Genomic DNA, 6015 nt, shown 5'->3' on the forward strand with positions numbered 1-6015 from the left:
AAATGGGAGAGAGAACACAAAACGATCCTGGTCAGGTCTTCAAAACAGACGGGGAGCCCCTCAGCCCAGCTACACACTCTGTGTTGTCCTCCCCCTCTTCTCCCCTCCCACCACTCCAAGGAGAGCCGTTTATATCTCCCAGGGTTGTGCAAACAGTGCCGCTGGGTCTGCACAGTGTACAGCCTCAGCACCGTCTGCTGCATGCCTGGCTCCTCCACCAGGTAATTCGTTCTGGGCCTCTGAAGGGGAATGCAGCCTTGCTCAGTATGCTCAAAATGATGGATAAAGCTTCCACTGAGGCCAAAAGATGTCCCTGAAACTTTGCAAGTTCCTACATGCCCCCTTTCTTCCCCAGCTAGATACATAGGAGGCTGGCATGTCTTGGAGGAAAGGGAATTTTCTTTCTGGCTGCCCCTAAAAGAGAGAACAGCCTCCCTGCTCAGGGACCAGCAGCCAGCACGGCTGAGGAGAGAGTTCTGGCACCCAGAGGTCATATTGTCCCAGCAGAGACCTCTGGTGACCCCAACTGGGGAGACTGCAAAATTTGAACCCTAAGGGGTGGGGCCATCTTGGATGAAGATGCTAAACTAGGAGGGGTCTGAAGAGTTCCCGGGAATCAGGCTGGCTGTCCTTGAGCCGTTCCCCCACCCTCTGCCTCCGGGTGGTCTCTCCCAGGCCTTAAGCCTAAGCCCAGAAGAAGAGAAGTAGGGGGAGTGAGAACTGAGGAATACTCGGCCTTCGTCTTCTGGAGCCAGCCTGGACCAACCACTTTATTTTATTCTGATGGTTTCAAGACAGAAAAGACCTCTATATAAAGTGCAGGAGTCAGTAGTTTGGGACAGATGTTTCCTCACCAGACCCATTTTCCTGCTGTTTTCCCAAGTTAAAAATAGCCACTCTCTTTGCTTTGGCTTCCTTAAAATATATGACATTAAGACTCTCCATGTGGATTTGCAGAGACAAAGACTGGGAGGTCCCTGGATTTTACAGCCTGTGCGCCCATGAAGTAGATACAGTATTGGGTGCAAGATGACCCTGCACCTTGAGATAGATTCCTGGACCTTCCAGGGCGGGAAATTGCATCGCCACACAGGCCTTACATAGCACAAGAGGGAGAATTTCCAAGTAAGCTACTGAGCTTGCCAAGTTGCTCCACTTCTGTTTTTCCAAGTAAATTCTTCATCTTGGAATTTTCTTGAATCAATTACACCCCCATTCCCAGGAAAGCCTGGACCCCCTTTGACAACTCTGGCTGTAATGGACATGGAAAATGCTGCCTGGTAGCTCTCATGAGTGATGCTGAGATAGGCCTGCACTGTCTGGAAGATTTATTGAAAGCCTACAAAAGCTACAAGGGAAATGAGCAGAGACAATAGCACATTCACACACAATGGGTTTCTGACCCTTCGCAAGGAGCTGCTTCCCAGGGCTTAAAGGATCTTTTCCCAGGTTGCCCTCATGAGTGACATATTCACCCTTTAGCCAAGCTGTTTTCAGCTGTCACATGGCTGCTCCCACAGACAATCCAGGTCCTGGCAAATCTGAAAAAAAGTACTATAATAATCAAGGCCACACCTTTTTCCTTTTCAAAATGAAAATAGCCTTATTTATTATTTTTTGTTTGTAGAACTAACACAGCTATTGTAAAAAAAACAAATATATGTGCTGTGTGCAGAGGTGAGGAAGAAAGTGCAATTTATCCACGACTCCACCCCCAGGGACATCATAGTGTATGGATGTCATGCATGTGTCACGTGACACACTGAGCTTTCGCCCCCTTCCCGGAACAAAATAGCATGATGCTGTGACATGCTTTTTTCCCCACATACGTGTCAGATTACCACCTCTTAATGGCTGGAGCAATGCACACAGAAGCTTTAGATTGTGTAGCTAACATGCCACATATTTCTCTTACCCAAAAGCTTGTCCCTTAGGAGGCAAAGCTGGCATGGCAGCCATGGGCCAGTGTTTGGAGGTGAGCGGGAAGTGAAGTATTGCATTTTATGTCTCTTTTCTGAACATGATTATACTTTTGCCTTTAATGATATCCTAAGGGGCCTATGAAAGAGGCCAACAGATTCTCTTGGGCACCTACACTGGCTGATCAGCCCAAGCTCACGCTCTTCTAAGGAACAGCCCCACCTACTCAAGTATAAGAGATGGTGTTATCCCAAAGAAGAACAATCTCCAACCCACAGGAAGCTATTACATGTATATTTTAATATATGTGTATATGCATTACACCTATGAGTACTTTGAAATCTTTTATAACTCATATTTTGTAAAAACTTAAGACACAAAATTATTCATAGACAAGCAATGATATGGATCCAAAAGGGGACATGCTCTAAAGTATAGATTAATGAACTAGCGGAAATTTTACTAACAGCAATTTGAAGATTTTGAGAAATACATAATGTCCTAGGGAGATAATAAAATTTACTGGAGGAAACTTTTAAAACTGAAAGCACTTTATTATAATAATTACAGAAATGGAAATAATATTGTTAAAGTCCCACACAAAATACCAGGCTCAAATGATTTCATAGACAAGTTTTAAAAAATCTTTAAGGAAGCGATCATTCTAACTTATCAAAAACTCTTCCTGAGAAAAGAAAAAAAGGAAATACTTCCCAACTCATTTTATAAAGATACTTCATAACTCCAGTACCAAAACCAGACAATGACATAATGATGAAGGAGAAAAGACAGGGCCCATTTCAGTTATGAATATAGAAGTGAAAAATCATACATAGAAGGTTGCATTAACACATTAAGTTCTACAGGGTATAAAAATGGTAATAAACTATGACAAAGTCGGGTTTAATGAAAAGTTGGTTTAATCTCAGAAAATCTATAAATGTAATTCACTACACTGCCATATTAAAAGAGAAAACACATATATCACTTCAATGTATGTAGATCAAACATTTAAAGAATATAAGTTCATTTTTGAAGAAATAAATTTTTCAGTGAGTTAGGAATAGAAGGGCATTTGTGTAGCATGAAAGAAAGTACATGTAAAAAATTAAGCAAATGTAGTCCTAAGTGGGGAAACACTGGAATATCACCATTTAAAAATCTTGAATGAGGCAAGAATGCATAGGATTACCTCTTCTTTCATCCTTGTTGTAGATGTTCTTGCCAATACATTAACTTAAAAAAAACCCAGTAATTCAGAGAAGGATCAGAAAGAAAAAAATAAAATTATCACTATCTGCAGTTGATATGATCATTTGCAAAGAAAACCTAAAAGATTCTACAAATACTCAGAAATAATAGGAGAATTTAACAAGGTGGAAGAATTCAAAAGAAGATTAATATAAAACAATAAACTGTATTTTCATACACAGCAACAAAAATAATTAAAAAGATGATCCTATTTGCCATAGAATTAGAGGACATCAGTTACCTAGGAATAAATCTAACAAAAGATGAATTAAAACCACTACAGAGAAAAATCATAAACTTTAAAGAAGACCCAAACAATGGAGGGCTCTGCCAAGTTTACATTAAGCTACAGAGAAATTTCGATCAAAACCCCAAAGGCCGTTTTATGGAAGATACGATAAACAGATTCTAATGGATTTGGAAGAGTGAAAAGCCATGAAGATTCAGGTCCCACTTTTCTGAAGAAAATTAGTCTTCACTTGCCCTACCTACATCAGGACCCTTTGAAGCTACAGTAAATACGGCAACAGTTAGGCACTGGGATACCTGTGGTGACCAGTGGAGAGAGCCCCAGAACGCATACAGGCCCACATATGCACGGAATGTTGGCATCTGACAGAAATGCATTTCAGTTGAGCAGGGAAAGGAGATAGCGCTCAGTGAACTGAGCTGGCTAAGTGGCTATTGTGAAAAATATATGAAACTGGATTAATGCCAGTTTTTTACCCTGAGTCTCTCAGTCCCAAGCCCATGCTTCTATACTCCTCTCTACAATGCCACATATAATGCGTGTTTGCTCTAGGAGGTGAGAATATTCAATTCTGCTACAGAGGCCAAGAGAAGCCAGGAGGACAGGTAAAATTCATCTGCTGCATTAACTACAGATAGAGTAAGCAAGGAATTTGTGAGACATAAGCAGAATTCAGATGTGCCAAGAATAGGGAGCAAGTTTCTAATGGGCAAGACAAGCCAAAATAGGATAAATGGAATATATTATAAAAAGAATGGAAGAAAGATGAGTGTTACTTAGAGCTAGGAAGGGATAGGAAGATCTAGTCCTAAATCACACGGTCTAGAGCATACCACCCGAGGACTGAGAGCCAGCTCATCCCTACATTGCCTACCTATTGGTGATGCCATTCCAGCCCCTGTATGCTCTGCCCCAGAAATGCTGACAAATGGGATGGCTGCCCAGAACACTGGCCTGTGGCCAAGCCTACTTGCAAAACTCCCAATAGGGTTAATATAAACCCATGTGTACGCTGGTTCCAAGCATCTTCCACCTACTGATCCCTTTCTTAACCTCAGTTCCTATTCTCATAACCACACTATCAGAGCACAAAAGATTCAGATAATTTGGTCTTTCCACCTTGCTTGTACCCTATACCCTATACAAAGTGGGATAACTATGCCAGCTCTTACCTCTTGGTTCTAGCTGTATGTTTAAAGTAGATTCAATAACATATGTCATTTGATCATCAAAATTTGGTCGGAGCCATCGTGGTCTGATTCCCCTGGAACCAATGTCCCACAGGACCCTGGGGCTGGGAAGGTGCATAGCATATTTTCCATCCCCTCATCAGCTGGTTTCCAGTTACATTCGGCTAAAAGGAGGCACTGGAGAGACTAGAAAGCAGGAAGAGGAAAGAAGAGACACGTTAGACTTCAAGTGCTCATTGTCTCCCTCTAGCGTCTGAACACCTCCACCACCAAGGACGCACACTGCCAAACTGGGTTCCAAACCCTGAGAGCTTTCAAAGATCCAAAACAAGTTTGCAAATGGAAAAAAAAAAGAAAAAGAGTTGGTTCCAAAATATAAAACTGCAAAGTCAAAATGAGCAAAAGTTTTATTAAAAGTCTACAGAAGGTAAACTTAGCCAATTCTGTAAACTGCAATTCAACTTTTAACAGTTTTATGTACATATAATGAAGTTTGAATCACAATCACCAAATGAAGAACATATTTTAAAACTCAAAAAATTTTTAAATCATTTTTTTGACATCAAAGAAGTTATATTTAACAGGAGATGAGGGTCTCTTTTAAATGGATTGATCTGACGTGTATGTTTTGGGGCTGGGGTGCAGAGGTGTTCGGTGTTAAGAGTGGTCATGACCTAAAGGTCTATGAGGGGCCTGACAAAGCCTCCCACTCCATATATTTCTGCTGTACCCTCCACTACATGCAGTGGAGCCAACATCGTTTTCTAGCAACAGCAGAGACATGAAGAGCAGCCAGTTGTCACCTAGTGTCATAGTGCTGGTGCCATCCATACCCTTACAGGCCAGAGAGGGGCAGCTCTGGTTTCTCAGAGCAAGGAATTTGTCAGCCTTCCACCCCCCTACTATTCTTTTCCCTCCCTGAAGTCTGGGGTCCACTTTGTATCTAGTATGTCTTTTTTCTGTACCAGGGCTTTTTAAGCATTAGTTAAGATCATGGAGAACGCCTGATAGAAGTGCAGAACCCCGGGGCTTAACCTTGGAGAGGCTCTGCTCCATAGGATCCTTCTCCCTCTTCTCTGCACCCAAAGCTAGTTAAGAAATTCTGGAGACAAGTTCTTCCTTGTTTCCGGTGGTCCAGCTAGGGGACGCGAAGGGCATTTGGAGCAACCAGAAGAGATTACTGAGAATGAAGGAAGGGCCTAGTGGGCCCAGCTGGTTTTCACGTTTAGCAAGGATTGCAACCCCACTTCTTGTTTACCACCTTTCATTGGGTATGAAGCCAACCCAGCTCCTGGAGCTGAGAGAGCAGAGGACGGGGAGGAAGAAGGGGGGGCTAACTCCTTGTCTGTGTTAATTGGGAGTCCCAAGGACAAAGGCCTGATTAAAAAATGTATTTTGCAGGCC

This window comes from Manis javanica, chromosome 11, assembly GCF_040802235.1.
Source record: "Manis javanica isolate MJ-LG chromosome 11, MJ_LKY, whole genome shotgun sequence".
Taxonomy (NCBI): domain Eukaryota; kingdom Metazoa; phylum Chordata; class Mammalia; order Pholidota; family Manidae; genus Manis; species Manis javanica.